Here is a 21,383-nt window from a genome sequence, read left to right as displayed (position 1 = left end):
AGAGACCTGGGTCTCCTGGGCAGGGCGGCCCGGCAGGGGCAGCGTGGCCGCGGAGCAGGGAACCGCTCGTGAACGCGGTGCGGGCAGGTGTCCCGGCCGTGGCGCGAGGAAGAGCATGAAGTCGTGGTGACCTGGATGCTTTGAGTCTGGAAGAATGATCTGGGCTGCAGAGTCAAACGGGCTTGATTAACCACAAGCCTCTCTTGGCCAGGTGGTGCCTCAGCGGGAGCTGACCTTCTTTCAATGACATTTGTTCCTCTTCCTTTAATTCATCCTGGCAAAGTGAATTCTCCCCCGTTCTCGATTCTCTGTGATTTCGCTCTGCCTATAGAAATTCCCTTTTCTCCTCCTCAAAGCCTACCTGCCTCTGTTCTCCACTGAATTACTCTGTTGTGTGAACATTTGCTGTAGTTGTGTTTTTTTGTTTACCTTCTCTCTTACATATGGTAAGTTTCGTCAAGGTAGTGATTATTTTTGTAGTTCCCATAACGTATAGTTAAGTGGAACAGTGTGTGAGGAACTTTTGGGGTAATTACGATGACCAGTGGAGTACCCTTTTCTTGTGGGGCCAGTGACATCGGTTATACTCTGCCTAACAAAGTTCAGGTTAATGACACTGTATATACCAGGTGGCCCCATAAGATTGTAGTGAATTATGAGGAAGACGTTTCTTTGCTATGTCGAAAGAAAAGGTTGGCCCCAACCGTAATGTTGAATTCAGTGCTCGCTCTGGGTGGTTTAGATAGAGGAGGGGGCTCAGCATGCTGTCCGCCCACCCTGCACCTGCCTGGGGCTGAGGCAGGAGTTGGGGAGGGAGCCCAGCCCCACCTGCCCACACCAGCGTACACACCGGCACACGCAAACCCCCTTCCTGTCCCTCCATTTCTCTTTACCTCTTTACCTCCCGGTTTGGTTCCTCAGTTGACTGTTGCTCTCACTCCTTTTCTCCCTTTTTCTCCTCCCCCCCTCCCTTTTATTATTTTTCAAGCTTTCCGTCTCTGGATCTCTCGGCTCTCCCTTTCTCTCCTCCTCTTCCTTCCCCCTTTCCCGTCCTCCTTCCTATCTACTCTCCCTTTCAAGGTGCCCCCCTCTGCAGCCTTCGTCCGGGCCCCTAACACACGTCACTCACACTTCATCTTGGTATTTTTACTGTACCTTTTCTGTGTTCAGATACATAAATACTTAATCGTTGTGTGACAGTTGCCTACAGCATTCAGTAAGGTAACATGTTGTACAGGCTTGTAGCCCAGGAGCAATAGTCTGTACCTAGGTGTGTAGTAGGCTAGACCATCGATCTAGGTTTGTGTACGTGCACTCGATGTTGTTCACACAATGATGAAGTAGCCTAAGGTCGCATTTCCCAGAACGTATACCAGCCATTAAGCAACATGTGACTGTAGTACTTAAGTTAGCCCCCAACTTTGTCTCCAGGAACTCATTCTGAGATTCAGGGCTTTATCATGCCAACTATAGTAACTGCAGAGCTCAAAGATCCTCAAACTGAGGGAGTCGGCTCTGCAAATGAGAAATGCACGAATTTTCCTCCCTCTGTTATGACTGCACCATGCTGATGTTTGTAGTTTGTCCTGTAGAAAACAAAGGGGAAGGGGAGTGGACAATATTAACTATTGATTTTTTGTTGGTTTTTTTTTTTTTTAGAAAAGTGAAATAGATTGTTAAAATTACTGTAAGTGTACCATAAAAGAAGTGATTTTTCTCTTAATGACAATGTTTTAGGACATACTGTCAGCATTTAAAAACTTAACCTCTAAATGTTTTTTTTTTGAGATAAGAATTGCCTTTTTGATACTTCTTCAGTGTCTTAAAGTGCCCTGAAAAATAACATTGCAAATAATCATTTATCTGTAATTAGTATAAGGAATGCTTATGCCTGACAAACTACTCATTAGTGTCTTGTGGATTATCAGGTACTCCACAAAAACAAAACTTTATTCTTTGAAGTAGTAGGCTCAGATGTAACAGATAAATTATGTTCAGATTCTTTCATGGAATATTAAACAATTATATATACAGGAGAGAACTAGAAGGAGACATTTAAGAATCTCAAATTTGGGATTAAACCTTTCAGAATGATGAATAAAGCTTTGAAATAAAATTTTAATCTGTGGTCTTTAGACATCAAAACCTATGAGATATTTTTACATATAAAACTTTTTAAAACTAAATATAATGTTAAATATATTTAAGCTAAATATAATGTTAATTATTCTGTGAGTAGTTCAACTTACACTTTTTTTTTCCCCAAAAGAGGAAAAATCAACTTTTTCTGCTGGCTGCTTCTTTGTGACTAACAAAGAATCAACTTTTTCTGCTGGCTGCTTCTTTGTGACTAACGTTCCCAATTCGCCCTCAAAGAACTATGTGAAGTGGATACCAGCAGTGGTATACTAGCATTTCTATTCAAAAGGAGCAATGTGGTGACCATAGCCCAAATTCCATACTTGTTGGTTATTTTAAAGGAGTCAATGCATATCTGCTTCAAGCTCTGGGACAAAATCAGTCATACATTAATTAAAATAGTACATTTAGGTTTTGATTTGGAAGCCTACTTTGGATTACTGCAGAAAAGTGTTGGTAGATGATGTTCTAGATTATACTCTGTAATTCTACCAAGCAAACTCCCCTGTACAATATAAAAGACTGTCTTCTAAAGGACAGTCTCTAACTTCCCTTGTCTCACTATTACTTGAGATTCTTATGTCCTTTTTAAAATGTTGGGGGAAAATGGGTCTGTATTTAGCCCATTTTCCATTTAGGAAAAAAAGTGCCACTCACTGCCAGTGTTAATTTTACATAAACGTGGCTCTTCGAGGCTGAAGCGAATCTGACTTGTTGTCAATGTGAAAATATAAAAACTGTTCTTGGAGTTATTTCTAAACTGAATTTGTCTTTAATCCTAATGTAACAGAAATGTGTAACAGAAATTCGGCTAACAACTGTTTGAAAACGATGTTGACATCTCATAGGAATGTTACATTTTCTACGATTTGCCATCAAGAATTACTATATTTTGTAAATGTTATAAATAGAATGATGTCATTTGTTTCCAAAGACTATCGATATAGTAGAGCAATGTGAAAATAATAATAAAAGCGGGATATTTCATGGCAAACTGGGGGTAAGGTTACGACTGTAAGCTGCGAGTTATCTCGGGGTAAACGCTGCAGCTGCTAGTGTTGCCAGTGAGTATTCTCAGGGGGAAACGAGAAATGGTTTATAAAGCATGCCAAAATAAGAAATTTCAAATAACAAAAACAGGAATTTATTCATTTGGCAGAATCGTATTGAGTTTATGTCTGGGTTTTGAATTTTTTTATCCATAATAACCCACTTGTAGTTTTAAATATAATTTTGACACGGTGGAATAAAAGTTTTAATACAATACAGTGTTACTGTTAGGACCATGACTAGACAGTTCTCGGTGGCCAAACACTGTGACTTTTTAAAAGGAAATCATGAGGAATCATAACTGACAGCTAACTTCAAAATTTAATCGCATCTAGCAGGTATTATAGTAGCTGTCTCAAGTGAATCTTAATGTATTATCAGCTCTACTGTGATTGAGTATGTAAATTTAAGGTTAAATATTCTGAGATGGATCAACTTTGTTTTTTTGACTCTTGATTCAGAGAAAAACTTGTCAAGTCCATGGCCTGGAGTATTTCTATTTAACATAATCTTAGAACCCAGATTATTTCCTTTGAACTGAGATGTTAGAGCTTCCATAATTCAAATGGAAATTATAGAAAAGTTAGCCTTGGAAATATTTTTTTTGGTCCTTCTTTCAGCATAGGTAGGTGAAGTACTCTAGGACAGGTCATCTTTAGTTTCAAATGATGGTCTGGTTTTATGTAATTATAAAAGCCTGTAGTTATGAAAGAAATTAATTCGATAGTCCTTTCTAAAAAGCCCCCAGGCAAAGGATGTTATGAGATGTGACACTTTTCCAGAGTGAAAACAGAAACTAGGCTAGGGACCAAGTTCCTGCATCAGAAGCATCCAGTGTCAGCAGAGTCCAAGGATGAATTGCACCGTGGGAGATCAGCGCCCAGTAGCACTGAAACTTTGAAATGGCTCCTATATCAATCAGTCCTTCTGCAGGGGAAATGGACAGTATGGTCTATATTTTCGCAAGGACTTTCACTTAACCTCCTCTTCATCAATCAGTGGAAATGGGTGGAAAATTGTATTTCTAATAATTTCATGGCATAATCTTACCCATTCTGATGAATAGTCCAAATAATTGGGGGGGGGAAATCTCTGAAGGAGATGAATCCGTAATTGTTATCAGGCTTTGGAACGATGATGCCCTCCTGTTAGAATTTGATTTCATTAATTTCTGGGCTAGAGCAGCTACTTGAAAAGTTCTAAATGTTAGGAGATGTCTGGGCCATTTGTCCCAAATCACTTTAGAGGACTTGACGCAATCTGATTATGTCTGAGCTCCTGCAAACGGCTTAGGGGAACTTGCCAGCCCTGGTCATACCTCAGTCCTGTTTCTCTGGCCAGGAGGCCCTCAGCAAGTTTGGGGCATGGCCAGGGCCTCTCAAGGAACACTGCTGAAGTCTCAAATCCTTCTGGAGAAACAGCAATCTGAAATGTTTGCCCAGGTTTTTGTGATGGTATTGCTTTGATGTGTGTGTTTAAATGAGATTACAATACAAGTCTTAGATATGTGTGTCCATGTGTTCAGTTTATTGGGAATCTCTAGTTCTGTAGGAGAACTTTTCATATTTTGTGTTTATTTCTAACTGACAGTCTAAAATAGATTTAAAAAATAAAATAAATAAAGCATTTTCTGGATATTGTAGATGACCATCCTCTCAAAAGAAAAGTACTTTATATTTGATTGAAATCAATGCAGATACCAAATGGTATGGATTTAATTGTGCAGGCTAGTGAAGAATATGGGAGCATATTTAATATTGAAAATAATGGGTTTACACAAATATAGATCAGATGATTTTATGGCACTGATTTATAATTATAAATTATATCAGTTATAATGTTCATTTGCAGTGATTTTATTTTATATTACTATATCTAATACATATATATGTAAGTAGCATTACAATGCAAATAATGCATTAACCCAGCAGTCCGCAGAGATTTTTCTCTCTCCTTTTTTAAGGAGGATCTGTGCAATGAAGTACATCTGTTTTAGAACCAGATTCACTTAGATTTGGATATGGGGTCTACTGCTTAACAACTTTAGGCATCTCTTCATCAAGAAAAATGGGGCTTCACTTAATTTTACAAATATAGTTGCCTCCTATCTGCCCAAACCCGTTCTAGATAATGGAAATATATCACTGAACACAATAGAATGATCACAAGACCACCCCTGGCAGTTCAGAAAAAAATGAGACCTGGAAGCCTAATAGCAGCCAAGTGATAGGAGAGCCAGTACTAGGCACAGAAACAATTGTACACAAGGCCGAAGGGGAGAGGGCGTGGCACTTTGGAGAACCCCAAGTCCTCCTTTAAGGCTGGAACACAGTGCCTGATGGAAGTCAGGAAAAGATAAAAGTTGGCGAGGTAGGAAAGCAAGGGTGAGATTAGAATAGGCTTTGGATGCTTTGTTAAGAAATCGTTCTGAGGCGGGTATATCTGGAGCCAAAGAAGAATTTTAAGAAAAGGAGCAAAAGGACCAGGTTTTACTTTCAGACAGTCACTTGAGCTGTGGAGGATGAAAAGGGATGACAGAAAGCGGGGAGGTAAGGAAACTAATTAGGAGGCTGCCGCATTAGCCCCTGGCAGATGGCGACCCGATCTAAGGTGGGGTGGCTGTGAGGGCAGAGAGGAGGACCCATTCTGAGCTATCTGTATTGGTCAGATGTGGGGTATGAGGGCACGTGAGAGAAGGATGACCCCCACATTTCCAGCTAGTGATGTGAGCTGGAAATATGCAACTGAGTCATCACAAAGGTAATCATGAAGCCACTAGAGCAGATGAGCTCTGAGTCCGCAGAGTATTAATTTAGGACAGCGTGTGTGGGGTGTATGTGTAAGGCCCGCCGAGTATCTATTCTCCCTTCCTGCTCACCCTCCTCTTTCATTCATTTGTCAGATATTCGATGAGTAACTACCGAAGGGCTAGGGCTATATCATTGTAAAAAGTCCCCATTTTTATGCAACTTATTTTTTGATGCGAGGAGACCGACAGTAAGACATCACATAGTCTAGCAGTGAAGAGCACACATTTGGGAGCCATCTGATTAGGTTTGAATCCGGGCTATGCCATGTCCTGAGCAAATTACTTCGCCTTATGTTCCTCAGTTTGCCCAACACTAAACTGGGAATAGTAATATTTCATAGGATCGTTGAGAGCCTTAAAGTAGTTAATCAAGTAAAGTGCTTCATCTAATGCCTGCTGCAGAGAAAGCACTATATGAATGTTTGCTGTTCTTTAGCTATTCTTTTAGAGAAGAGCTAAAATGAGAAATAAAGCAAAGGAAGGAGTAAGAAGTGGGTTGATCTGGGAGACTCCAGAAGAGCCTCCCTGATATGGGAATATCTGAACAAAAACTCGAAGTGACATCTGGGTTAGTAACATGGCAGGCGGAGATAACGAGACATTCAGAAACCCGAGGGGCAAGTGCGTTTGATGCCCTTAGAGATAGTAAGAAGCCAGAGTAGCTGGAGTGGTATGAGCCAGGAGGGACAAAGGTAGGAAATGAAATTAGGATAAATTATGTAGGGCCTTTGTGGCATTTGAAAACTTTGGCTTTCCATTCTGTCCATTCTGTGACTCGACCCTAGGCTTCAGAAGTGGGTGTGTGACTTAGATCCAGCCAATCAGGGCTCACACAGTGATTACCCTTGACTGACCAAGTACTTAGTTATGTTGCCAGAGTGAACATTCTGGGAATTCCGTTGCCTGGAAAGAAGCTGGGAATCTCGTGGAGAGTGTGCAGGCTTGGAGTCACTGGCAGTCTTTTTGCCTTAATGAGTCGAGGGACCTCGCCTGTAAGTGAAACCAACACAGAAGTAGAACTACAAATAGGGAAATATCCCAGACCACATCATTGGGTCTTTGCATCAGACTATGTCTAAATCCAGAACCCCCCGACCCCCATCTTAGATTTCTCAGTTACAGGAACCAAAAACATTTTCTCTTTCTTTAAGTCTCTTGCCAACTTGTCACTCAAATGTTTGAATTGCATTTACTCTGTGCTGTGCCTTGCATAACTGAGCTGGTAAATGGGAGATAAGTCTGGGACAAACAGCAAAGGAAAGCTAACTTTAGCCCCCACATTCAGCCAGGGATTTGAAGAAACAATACCGCGTTTATTGAAAAGGATTTCGATGCACAGTTTAAGTAGCGGTGAGTTTTTAACTTTAAGCCTATAAAAATTGGGGGCAATACTATACCTCAAACTTTTTCTACTCTGTTCAGAGAACAAATAACACTGAAAAACATCTCAGTTATTTGTAATATCATTGTAAAGGATTTTATGGGGGTGCTTTGTTGTTGACCTGCTCATTATGTACTATTTTAATTTCATATCCTTTAGATATTTGAACTGCATTTTTGGAATTCCTCGTTACTTACAATGGCATCGTCAAAGGAAGGTCCAGTTGAATTTACACCACTTCCCCGCTCCCCGCCGAATGGAGGCTGGGGGTGGGCAGTGGTTGTTGGAGCATTCATTTCCATTGGCTTCTCTTGCGCATTTGGCAAATCTATTTCTGTGTTTAACAAAGAAATTGAAGTAGTATTTAATGCCAGCACCAGTGAAGTGTCATGAGTATCTTCCATCATATTTGCTGTCATGCATGGTGCAGGCAAGTACCCCTGACATCCCACTCTATTAAATTTTAATAGGCAGACAAAAGCTCTGGATTAAGTACTTTTTGTTCTTGGTGACTTTTATCAGTGAGATATTTGAAATGTTAGATCCTGAAACTATGTGATTAGAGTCATATTTTTCATTCCCTTTCACAATAAAGGCTTTATAGCAACTGCACTCTATAAGGTTAGTTATAATATAAAACAGGTGTCGTCACAAAGGATAACTTTCTTTAAAAATGTGTTTGGCGTTGGCTGCTGGTGTACGGAAAGAAAGTTGATGTTTGTATTCTAATCCTATATCCTGTAAGGTTGTGTGCCAAATTGCTAAACTCTTGCTATTTCCAACAGGCGATTGGTAGATTTTTTTCAAAATATTTAGATAGACAAACGAATCTTCTGCAAATACTGATCTCCGGTTCCTTCCTTTCCGTACACCTTTTTCCCCCATCTTACTGCTCTGGCTCGGACCTCCAGTCTAATGCTGAAGAAAAGTGGTGATGGTAAGCGTTCTTGTTTTGTAGTTCTGTTTTGGTTTTTCTTGTGTGTTTTTAAATGAGAAACAAAATACATTTTAGCTAGTTTGTAAATATGCTCTGAAGTCAGAAGTTTGGTCATATTTGTGCATACATCTCACCATACTCATGTCTGTTCACTCCAGATGACCATCTAAAAAATTAGAAACCGCAAACTTGCTACATATATGTGGATAATATCCTATATACATGAAGAATCCTGTAAACACTTATAATCGGGGTATTTGCAGTCTATTCTCCCTTAAAAGAAATAAAGGTCTTTCATGCATTAGTTAAATCCATCCGATGTGTTGTAGGTATGTAGAAGATACACAATCAATGCAAAATTTTTTTCCATGACACAAACCTGTGACTCAGAAAAATAGAGAGAAAGCAATATTCCCTACCATTGCCTTCTGTTTTATCTGTTCATTTTGTGGAGTCAAAGATTTATGTCATGGCATCCTTTCATGTCAGTAATGTCTCCTGTGGGTGTGGGTGTGGCTGTAGGGGGGGTGGGCTTCTCCTCGTCTATATTATTAAGCTGTTTATTCTCCTTTAGGTCCTATCAGCAGTGTCCTGGGGAATAAATATGGCAGCCGTCCCGTAACGATTGTTGGTGGCTGCTTATCAACGGTGGCTTGATTGCAGCTTCTTTCTGTAACAGTGTACAGGAACTTTACTTGTGTATTGGAGTCATTGCAGGTGAGTTGCTATTTTGAGTCATTTAATCTCATTTTCAAATAACTAATTTTTTGTGGACTATTTGTAGCATTCGTCTGCCAGTTCTTTTGAGAAATGAAAGTTCTTCATTAGAAAAATTACAGGGTTGCTATTTTTAAGAGCTATAGATATGTTAATTTAATAGTACCAGAAAAACAAGTCTTTAAAGAAAGTTCTGGGACTTAATGGGTGATTATTTTTTATTCAATGAAACAAACCGAGTGTTTTTTTTGTTTTGTTTTTTGTTTTTTGTTTGTATCTTAAGAAAGAGAGTGGTGATAAGTAAAGGTTGTGTGGCAAGTTGTTGAAAGAGTGGTCATCAGCTCTTCTCCACTCATTACCCCTTCCTCCCAAGAAGAAATTGGCTGAAATTAGAATAAGAGAGAACATCAGATACAAAGCAGGAATTTTCCGGTAGAGAAACCAGATACATTTTCAGGGGATAAAGGGCACACCAAGAAAACCCCACTTTCTAATAGCTAAATTAAGAAAATGAAACTAAGTATAGAGAATATAGGTCATTCATAGCTCTTCAGAGAAAACCACCATTGATATTTGGATGCTTTATCCACCAATTTTTCTCTATACACACATATAATTTTTTAAAGCAAAACAGGAATAAGATTAAGTATAATTCTTATAACCAGTTGTTTTTTTCGCGTAACAATACATCATGTGCATAGTTTCCAATATTAGTAGCTGTACTTTAGCGGATGTTATTTTTCTATTAGATGGATATACCTTAGTTTATTTCACCATTCTCTAGTTGAAGGACATTTAGGTTTATATTTTTCACTATTAATTAACAGTATTTGTGTGATAATGTTTCTGTATACAACTTTGTGAAAATGATAATTTCCTTAGGATAAATTAGTAGACGTAGAATTACTGGGAGAAAAAGGTTTTTAATACGATAGGCCAAATACTCTTTTAGAAAAGTGATAATCATTTACAGTCCCACCTGCAGGATCTGAGGATCTGAGATGATTCTAGTAACAGGGATTATGTTTTTGGATCTGTACTTTGACTACATTAATTAAATTTTTAAACATTTCAATATTTTAATCCATCTAGAATATCTGAATAAAGAATAGAGCTTTTATTTGTCCTCAAATGGTTATTCAGCCTGTTCATTATTTCATTTATTAATTCATTCGGCAAATATTTATTGGGCCCCGACGATATGCCAGGCACTGTTCCAAGCTCTGTGGGGGTATAGTTCACAGATAGGCAAGATTCTTGCTGTTTCGTGGAGGGAAGCAGACGACAAACAGACGGACAAACAAATGAATAAATCAGAAAAATATCAGGTAGTAATGAGTGCTTTGCAAAGACTTAACACAGAGAATTTTGACAGAGAAGAACTGATGGTCTCCGGAGAGACGGCCTCTCCGAGTCATGATTTTGAGTTGGGATCTGAGTGAGAACGAGGAGCCAGGTTCATGAAAATCTAGAACAGTGACATAGCACGTGAGAACAGACCGCGGTGACAGCAGGGGCCAAACCAGGGGCCTTCCTTACCCAGAGTGAGACGCTAGGGATGGGCGGTCATTGGAGAGACTGAGCTGAGAAGTGTCTTAATCTGGTTTACCTAATAGGGGAGCGAGAACGGCAGACCACCTGGGAGGTTATTGGGACGATTACTTGTCCAGCCCCATTGATTGAAAACTCCATTCCTTCTGTATTAATTTAAATGTATCTTTTGGTTCTGTTTCTGGACTTTCTGCCCACTTTCGTAGATCGGGTTTTCTATTGTTGAATAAGTGCCAGTGTGTTCTAATTACTATAGTCGTACAATATATTTGTATATCTATTAGGGTTGGTTCCCCCAATTGTTTATCCTTTTCAAATATTTCTCATATATTTATTTGTTCTCCAGGTATATTTTAGAGTCATTTTATCTCATTTGAAAGATAAAATATTGATATTTTCATAAAAATTGCATTAAATTAATGTATTTTCTGAGGTAGTGTTGGCACCTTGACATTGTGTTTTACTGTCCAAAAATATTTTTCCTCTCTCCTTTTCCCTCCCTCTACCCCTCTACCCCATCTTGCTTTCTGAATTTATAATAATTTTCCTCTTAACTTTTTTGTTTTCAATTCCCCATTCCTTGGGAAAGCTAAAATTATGAAATTAAACAAAGGGCCGTATATTTATTATTCTTTCGGTTGCTAAAGAGAATTATTTTGGTACATTATAAATCTAGTATTTGTTGCATGAAGAGACTTTGTCTATAATTATTTGATAACAGTCCACTTAATGATCTCTCATAATAGTCTCTCTCATGATAATGATTTTGACCTCTTTCCGTTCAGTTTCTTGGTCTAGTTAATTAATAACAAATATCTTTCTGATATTTATTACAGAATGTGATTCTTTTTTCTCCTCCTCCTTAGGTCTTGGGCTTGCCTTCAACTTGAATCCAACTCTGACCATGATTGGCAAGTATTTCCATAAGAGGTGGCCATTGGCCAATGGACTGGCCATGGCAGGCAGCCCTGTGTTCCTCTCTACCCTGGCCCCCCTCAATCAGGCTCTCTTTGATACTTTTGGCTGGAGAGGAAGCTTCCTAATTCTTGGAGGGATCCTACTAAACTGCTGTGTGGCCGGAGCCCTGTTGTGACCGACAGAGCCCACGCCGTCCAATGCAGAGAAAGACAGGTCTAAAGAAACCCTTCAGGAAGCTGGAAAAGCTGATGCAAAAAAAGATGTAGGTGAGGTGATGCGGATACAGAATTTAATGGCAGAAACCCCAAAGAGGAGAAACAGTCAGTTTTGCAAAGAGTTGACAAACTACTGGACTTTTTCCTGTTCACCCACAGAGGCTTTTTGCTGTACCTCTCTGGGAATGTGGTAATGTCATTTGAGCTGGCTACACCATTGGTCTTTCTTAGTAGTTACGCCAAGAGTCAGCATTACTCTAGTGAGAGGGCTGCCTTCCTTCTTTCCATTCTGGCTTTTGTTGACATGGTCGCCAGACCCTCGATGGGACTCGTAGCCAACACAAAGTGGATAAGACCTCAAATTCAGTATTTCTCTCCTGCTTCTGTTATTGCAAATGGAGTGTGTCATCTGTTAGCACCTTTGTCCTCCAGCTATGTTGTGTTTCTGTATTTATGTGAGATTCCTTGGATTTGCATTTGGTTGGCTCAGCTCGGTATTGTTTGAAACACTGATGGACCTCATTGGACCCTAGAAATTCTCTAGCACTGCGGGATTATTGATCATCGTGGCATGCTGTCCTGTCCTCCTGGGGCCACCATTTTCAGGTATAATATATCTCCCTATCCATGGTTCTATTAACATAGAACAGGCACAGAAGATTGGGAAGGTGACAGGAAGCAGAGGTCAGTGAGCCTCCTGATGGCGAGAGCAAGCCTCTCATTTCTGTACCGTCGGTGCTGGCACAGTGCGGCACAGCACGATTGCGCAGGTACACAGCTGAATGGAACCAAACCAAACCATCACGCTGAAAGGGGGATCAAAACAATTACCTTATTAAAATAATTTTTCTTCTGATCATAAAACTAACATGTTTATTGTAAAAAAATATTTTATACTCTACCTTTAAAATACTGTGATTTCATTTTAATCGTGCAATTTTTCTCAGTAGTAATATTTAAAATAACAACAATAGCTACCAGGTGAGGACTCACAGTGTGCCAGGGACTGTCCTGAGGATTTTACATGTCCTGCCATGTCTTAACAAGTCTGTGAGGTAGGACCGTTATTGTCCCCACTTTATAAATAAACAGAGCCATCTCAAAGTGAAATAACTTGTCCAAGGTCACACAGCTAGTAAATGACCATAAAAATTAATGGATTATCCTCTTAAGAATACAAAATTGTTTATGTTTTAAAAGTATTAATACACAATACAGTAATAATTTGGACTTCCTCTGGCTGTGACTCATGCTTCTGATATGCACTATAAAGGAAGGAATGATACATAAAAGGAGAAACACTACTGACTTCTGAAAACTATTTCACCCTCTCTGCCCCCTATACCCAAGAAATTCCAAGTCCTGTCAGTTTTCACCTCCTAAATCTCTTTCCAATCTGTCCATTTTTCTCCATCACAACTACCAACCTTCTCCAAATCACTGTCTTCTATCTGGGCTGTTCCTAACAGTAGACTTCTAGCTTTTCCCACATTCCCTCTAGCTGTTTTTCAAGCTTCTTAGAACTCTCTAGTTCAGAACTCTTAGAATGTTCTTAAACACGCCAGTTGCTTCCCTTTATTCTTAGGGTGAAGATAAAATTCCCTAACATGGCCTACAGAGCCCCTCATTGCCCGGCCCACCTTTCTCTCCAGCCTCATTTCCTACTGCTCGCCTGGTGCTCGCTGTTCCAGCAACCGGACTCTCCTCCCTCCCCGTTTCTCACCCTGCGCTTCCTCCCTCCACCGGCCTTGGCACTGGCTGTTCTCTGCCCGGATCCTTTTCCCATCCTTTTCCCCCCAGAAAACTCCTATCCTCTTGTAAGTCTTGGCTTACTTACTCTTTAAGAGACGTCTTCCTGAACCTACTTACTGGTCCCAATCCCCTATTTTCTGCTTTCGAATCTTCCTTGTGGCACTTGTCACAGTTTGTGTAATTATTTGATGAACATCTCTTTTCTCCACTAAACTGTAGGTATTGTCTGCTTTGTTCACCCTTCTCCTCAGGGTGTCTGCTGTTTGTAGAGGCCCAATAAACACTGCTGAGTGAATGATGCCCCGAATTAGAAAACCACATGGAGTCATATTTGAATTGGTTCTATTAAGTCCTTCATAGGTGTAGAGTAGGGTTTTCCAGTTTATTCCTTAAGAAACCAATTTGATGAGATGCTAATAAATTTTACTATAACAAGGATTTCATAGCCAAAAAAAAGTTTAGAAACACCAAGATGTGTTTCTTTCTTACCAGATTTCATAAAGTCTTTAATAGAAAAGAGCAGGATATGCCATGTCCCAAATTTAATTGACTTCGGAAACATTAGGGAGGTCCCCTGTGTAGCCAGTGGTTAAGGGTGCAGGCTTCAGAGTCAAGCTTTCACATTCAACCTATTTCACTTATTATTATATATTATATTTTAACTATTTCACTTACTGGCTTCTTGACCTTGGACGAGTTACTTAAGGTCTGCGTACTTGAGCTTTCACATTACATGATGGGGGTGATGATGGAATCTGCCTGTTGTGGGGATTAAGCGCTCAGAATGGCACAGGTATTGCTGTTAGATGATGTTTTAGCATAGGACAAGTGTTCACAGGACCGCTCTTTGGAAAATGCTGATGTCAGAGCATTTTCTATGAGTAAAATTTGATAAGTTTTGACAAAGATGTTTAGTCAAATAACTACCACCCCATGTAGAATGGTTCAAACAGCAGAGACGGTCCTCTCCTGCGCCTTTGCAGTCAATCCCCTGCTCTTAACTACAGCCCCTGGGAGCCACTGATCTGATTTCCATCCCTATAGTTTTGCTTTTTCTGGAATGGAATAAATGGAATCACATAGTATGCAGCTGTGGCATAATAAAAAATATATATTTGTCCAAAAAAAAATACACACACACACACACACACACACACACACACACACACACACACACACACACACACACACATATTGTCTGCTTCCTGGAACACAGTGCCTAAACCCTTAGAATCTCTTAAGTGATAAGTGTATCTTTTGCACACTAATGGGATGACTGCTGGCTGGGGTCCCTTAGATAGCTTCAGGATGGGGACTAGTCTCCAGAAAGACCAAGGCATGATTAGACAATTGGAACTTTCAGGCCTACCCCTTGTCCTCGGGGGAGGGGCTTGGAAGTTGTGTTCAATCACTAACAGCCAGTGTTTTCATCGCGCCTGCGTAATGAAACCTCCATAGGTACCTCTAAACTAAAGGTTCAGAGAGCTTCCTGGTTGGTGAATACGCTGAGGTGCGGGGAGGAGGCTGTGCTCAGAGAGAGCACGGACGCTCCAGAGCGCCCCTCCCCACCACGCTTTGCCCCATGCATCCAACGTATGTCTTCTACCTGGCTGTTCCTGAATTGCATCCTTTATAATAAACCTGTAGACATTAGCAAATTATTTCCCTGAGTTCTGTGATCCAGTCTAGCAAATTAGCAGACCTGAGAAGGGACTCGTGGGAACTCCCAATTTATAGCCGAGTGCTCAGAAGTACAGGGGGCAACCTGGGGCTTCACCGGCCTGGGCATCAAAGTGAGCGGAGTCTTTGGGACTGAGACTTTAAACCTGTGGAATCTAACACTAACTCCAGATATGTAATGTCAGAATTGAATTGAATTGTAGGACACCCAGTTGGTGTCTGGCAGGCTGGAGAAGTGTTGTTGGTGTGGATAAACCCCACACATTTGGTGTCATAAATGTGTCGAGTAAAAACAATTGAGAGTAGCCTTCCGTGTCTGGCTTCTTTCACACAGCATAATGTTTTATGATTCCATCCAGGTTGTTGCACTGAGCAGTAGTTTTTTTTTTTCTTTGTGTGGATGACCATGATTTGCATATCCATCCACCAGTTGGATATTGAGTTGCTTTCACTTTTTGGCTATGATGAATAAAGCTGCTATAAACATTCAAATAGAAGTCTGTGTCGACATATGCTCTCATTTCTCTGGGGAAATGCCTAGGATATTGGGATTGCTGGGTCATATGGCGAGTGCACGTTCAACCGTGTAAGAAACTGCCAAACTATTTTCTAAGTGGCAATACCATTTTGCAATCCCACTAGTTTATGGGGATTCGAGTTCTTCTGCATCCCTGTCGATACCAATGATCCCCAACTTACGATGGTTCAACCTAATGAATTTCCGACTTTACAACAGTGTAAAAGATATTCGGTAAAAACCGTACTCCAAATTTTGAATTTTGATCTTTTCCCGAGCTAGCAATACACCGTACGACACTCTCGTGATGCTGGGTGGTGGCAGCAAGATGATTTTCCCAACTGCAGGCTAATGTCAGCGTTCTCAGCTTTCAGGTGGGCTCAGCTATGATGCTCAGTAGGTTAGGTGTATGAAATGCATTTTCGACAGGATATTTTCAGCACACCATGGGTTCGTCAGCATGTAACCCCATCATAAGTCAAGGAGCATCCGTACTGGGCATTGTTTTAGTAGGTGTGTAGTGTGTTACTTTAGTAGGTGTGTACTGTGTGACATTTCCCTGAACACTCATGTTGTTATCCATTTTTTCATGTGCTTGTCATCTGTATATTTTTAGTGAAGCTTTTTTTTTTTTTTAATCTTGACATTTAACAGAGCCTTGAAAATAATTAAGTGACTTGAGTTTTGTCTTTCAAACTCTTTAGGTGACTTTTCCTGGCATATCCGAGAGTGAGAATAACAATATATTTGAAAATCCTTAAATGTGTGGCAATTTATTTAGGTACGTGGTTATGCAGTCTAATAGCACAGAAAGACCCTTAGAAGTATGATACAGTTTTAAATGAAAAAAGCAGAACACAAGGTAGTTGGATCAGCATATATAAATACTCTCAAGGAAAAAAAGGGAAAGAAATATACATAAAATTCCAACCATATTTGTATTGGGATCGTGACTTTTTTCCTATATTGGTTTTCCTTAATGTGAATGTGCTTGTTCCCTTTTCACTAGTAACAGGAAAAATGAGAGGATTTGAAATAGAAGAGTTCTGACAAGAGGAACTTGTTTTCTAAGAAAATTAAGCTAATGATTATTATTTTTTTCTTTTTTAAAAGGTATTTATTTTAATTAGTTTCAAGTATACAGCACATTGGTTAGACATCTATAGAGTTTGTAAAACAATCCCCCCAATTGCTCCCTCCCTCCCCGACCCTCCACCTAGCCAATGTATTAATGCTAACTGCATTGCCTGTGCCATGCTCCCCATCCCCGTGACCATCTATCAGCTACTAATTTGTATTTCTTTAACCCTTCACCCCATTCTCTCAGCCCTCCAACCTCCTGCTTCCCTCTGTCACCAAATTGTCCACTGTATTTGTGAGTCTGCTTTTGATTAGTTTGTTCTTTTTATTCCTTAGATTCCGCATATCAGCAAAATCATATAGTGTTTATCTTTCTCTGTCTGACTTAAATATCTTCTAGGTCCGTCAAGCAATATCTTTTTCCATCCCCTTCCTTTTAGTCTGTGTGTCTTTTAATCTGAAGTGAGTCCCTTGTAGGCAGCATATGTAGGAGTCTTGTTTCCTTATCCATTCATCCTATCTTTTGGTTGGAGCACTTAATTCTTTTCCTTTTGAGATACTCATTGATAGGAATGTAGTTATTACCATTCTTTATTTCTGTTTCTGATACATGTTTTTTCTTCTTAAAGACGTCCCTACAACATTTCCTGTAATACTGGCTTGGCGGTGATAAATTCCTTTAGCTTATTTTTGTCTGAGAAGCTCTTTATCTGTCCTTTAAGTGATAGCTTTGCTGGATAAAGTATCCTTAGTTGTAGATCCTAGGTCTTCATCACGTCGAATATTTTTTGCCAAGCCCTTCTGTCCTGCATAATTTCTTTTGAGAAATCAGCTGCCAGTCTTATGGGTGTTCCCTTATACGTAACTATCTGTTTCTCTCTTGCTGCTTTTAAGATTCGTTCTTTGTATTTAACCTTTGGCATTTTAATTATGATGTGTCTTGGTGTGGGCCTCTTTGGATCCCTGGTTTTGGGGATTCTCCGAGCTTCCTGGGGTTTTATGACCATTTCCTTCACCAGGTTAGGGAAGTTTTCCATCATTATTTCTTCAAACAGCAATTCAACATCATGATTTTCTTCAGTTACGCCGATCAGACAGATATTTGAACCCTTAATAGTGTCCCATATGCTTCTTAAATTATTTTTATAGTCTTGGCATCTTTTTTCTTGCCATTGTGGATTGAGTGTCCTTGGCTTTCCCATCCTCTAGATGGGGCATTTGATCCTTTTCTTTATTCACTTTGTTTATTCCATTTAATATACTTCTCATCTCAGATAACGTGTTCTTCATTTCAGACTGGTTCCCTTTTATAAGTTCCATTTCCATTTTTATGTTTTTTATCTCTTTGTTGAAGTCCTCACTGAATTTATCTACACTTCCCAAAAGTTCATTGAGCATCTTTATAACCAGTGTTTTGAACTCTGCATCTGTTAGATTGCTTGACTCCATTATATCTGGATCTCTGTTCTGTTCTCTCATATGGTTTCTGCTTCTTTGTCTTTCAATTTTGGCTCCTTTCCGTGTCTTTTTCTATGTATTAAGCAAAGTTCCTAAGTCTCCCAGCCTTATTAGCGTGGCTTTGTGTAGTAGGTGTCCAGTGGCACAGTCCTGAGAGGGGTTCAGCTGTAGGTTAAGCTTAGCCTCAGCCTGTGCCGCTCTGGGGCCGCCTGTTAAGATTCAGCAAGTAATCCACAGATGCTGTGCTTATAGTTGCCTCAGAAGGCCACACCAGAAACCGAGGCTGCCTCCAGCGCCAGTCTCAGCAAGGAGCACCTGACTCGGTGAGGATACACCTGGATGTGGCTTGGGTGGAGCCGCGAGTTGGGGGAGGCGGGGTTTCAGGGAATCCTCTGGGCTGGGCGACCTCTGTTATCCACTGTGATGACGTCTCATCTATGGTGGTGCTGTGTCCGCACACTGGGAGTGGGGAGGGCTCAACAAGGAACAATGGATACCACCAGCACTTCTGTACAAACTGAGTCTCGCCTCAGCCCTCATTCCAACAAAGTCTCCCTATAAGTCTCTGGTGCCCCTTGCACGCAGCTGAATCAGCACTGGTGCTCAGAGCCAGCAGGTCTGTCACCTCAAAAATCCGCTCATGGATGCAGCCTCTTAAGGTGCCTGCCACTGCCGCAGCCTCTGTCTCACTCAGCCACTCGGACTGGGCTGCTCCGCGTCCTCGCCCGTCCTACCTTCTGCCGTTGCACGGTGCTTTCTTGAGTTCTCCCCGGTTGTATGGCTTGTTCATCAAGATCTCAGGTGATTTTTCCTTCCTGCTGCTCCTTGTTTCCGTCACAACTTTGATTTGGTCGCCAGAGGGATGAAGAGAGCCTCTATCATCTATGCCATTTTTTTCCTCCCTAAGCTAATGATTATTATAAGCAGATATTTATTTATCTATCTATTTACTTTTTCCTCTTTCGGAAGATGCATTCTGGTGAAAGGGAGATGAGTGTGACATGGAAGAGCACAGAGCACAAATGGCCTCAAGTCGTGATTTTACTGGTACTGGACAAAAGCTGTGGCATGAAGAGTCCATGGGCTGCCAGCTGCCAGTGCCTCCTTCCTGGAGGGGAAGCGTCCTTGAGGATGTTTCTGTGGTTCCCCTTCTGATCCTCATTTAGCTACAAGTGACTATTTAACTCAAGAAGCCAGAACATTCAGCAATGATCCACATCACGATGTTAGTGTTGTTCTCAAACATTATCTTACTGAGGCAGCATCAGAAAAAAAATACAAAGATGTCACCCAAATACAGGGTGGTATTGGCCAAAGGAGGAAGTCTGTCCTTCCACACATTCATTCAGCAGATGTAACTGACACCTCCCCTGCGCTAGTTCTAAGCACCGTTCTTGGCGCTGAAGATTCATTAAGGACCAGAACACAAGTGTCTGTTCCATGGATCTTACTCTCCAGTAGAGACAGACAGACAGTGAGCAGTAAGTTGTAAAGAAAGCCGCCGTATTCAGAATAGAGCAATGGCTATAAAATCAGCTTTCATGAATTCATTCATCTAAACAGTATTTTTTGGAGCACCTTCTATGTGCCTATTTGCTGGAGAGAGGAGATATAACAGTGAACAAAATCCAGTTCCCGGCACCCACAGCCTCTAGTCTGGTGGGGAAGACTATGTAGTAGTCTTCTGTGCTGTGATGAGCAGTTAGCTCAATCTCACGAGGGCCTGATAAAGTCTAAATGTATATTCTTGAGCAAGGTAGCTAACTTCTCTGAGTCTCACGAAAGCATAACAGGATTGCGAGGTTTAAAAGTGGAAGTGCACAGCATATTGTTTTAAAGTCATTTTAACAATGAACTTGGAATCTGCTCACACTGCAGTGCGGTGAGGAAACTATTGGGATGTGTGTCATTAACCAGAACAACAGTGAGGAAGAACCACTGCTAATATTGACACAGCTCTTTGTGGTTTACAAAGCCCTTTTACATACAATTTATCATCTAATCCACGCAAAAGCCCAGCGAGGTCTAAGTAAATACAGTGACCCCTCTATATGTCCGGTGGTTTCCTGGGTTGGTCCTGGCATTAACGGAAAAGTTGGTCTGTAGTTTAGTTAATAAGGTTGTTCAATGGCAATTAATCCTTGGTTTTGACAAATGCACCATGATTACGAACACGATTAACATCAGAGGAGGCTGGGTGATGAGTATATAGGATTTCTCTATCCTAACTTTTCTGTAAATCATGAAGACCAAAACAAAAATTGAAAAAAAAAAATAAAACAAAACCAAACCCACAACACTGACCCCTTAGCTGGGCCTTTATCCTGGCAAGCCATCTGTCAAGAGAGCGCCCAGCAGGGGCATTGCAGCTCGGTGGCTGGAGCTGAAGGTGGCACTGGGCGGACACTCTGGAAGCAAATACAGGAATGGAAGAGGCCGGATCCTGGGTCATCCCGAGTGAACACTGGCCGGACCTATCCCTCGGAGCCTGTGCCAAAAGGAGTTCAGATGATTCCCGGTCCCCAGCGAACTCACGATCTGATTTACAGCCCTTTTCCTCACTGGAACTCACGTGATTTCTTCACTTGTGGATTTCCTTTACTAATAAGCTTTACCGTTTCAAGAATTAGAAGGCCCCGTGTTCGCTGAGCTCACTCTGCTGGGAACCAGGAGGAGGTGGCCGGCAGGCAAGGAAACGGGCCGGGGTTAAGTCCCTGGGTGTGCTGACCATCTAGAGCTGTATAATTCAATTCATCCGGATGTTTTTCTCCTGTTGTGCTTTATTCTCTGTGTCCTCCCACTCCCACTTTACAAAAAGAAAAGGGCCTGGGTGCTCTTCTGACTTTTCCGAGTGCTTTTTCACATTTGAGGCTATAGAGACCTTTAGTACCTATAGCCCCAGTCCTAGAACCGGGTAAATTTTAAGTATTACCCACCTTCTCAGATGCTAAGAACAAGCGAGGCCAAGGAAGACAAGGGCCTGCAGGGGGCCATTTCTGAGCCAGAAGCTTCCGGGGTTCCTAAACTCCTTCCTGCATGTTTCTCGTCACTTACCTCGACTTGTCTGTCTCAGTGTCTCCCCTGCCCACCCCTCCTCACCTACTTCCCTGCTATAGCCTTGGGTCAGGCCCCCACACTGCCTCATCGGGATTCCTGAAATAGCCTTCTAAGGAGCGGCC

General features: G+C 41.0%; 1 pseudogene; it reads left to right on the top strand.

Annotated features, from left to right (window-relative positions):
• Nucleotides 1-7,577: 7,577 nt before the first annotated feature.
• LOC102883416 lies at nt 7,578-15,904 on the top strand (annotated as a pseudogene).
• Nucleotides 15,905-21,383: the final 5,479 nt, after the last annotated feature.

The sequence above is a fragment of the Pteropus alecto genome, unplaced genomic scaffold, assembly GCF_000325575.1.
Source record: "Pteropus alecto unplaced genomic scaffold, ASM32557v1 scaffold106, whole genome shotgun sequence".
NCBI lineage: Eukaryota > Metazoa > Chordata > Mammalia > Chiroptera > Pteropodidae > Pteropus > Pteropus alecto.
The sequence above is the reverse complement of the archived record's forward strand: the minus strand, read 5'-3'. Positions and strand labels throughout refer to the sequence as shown.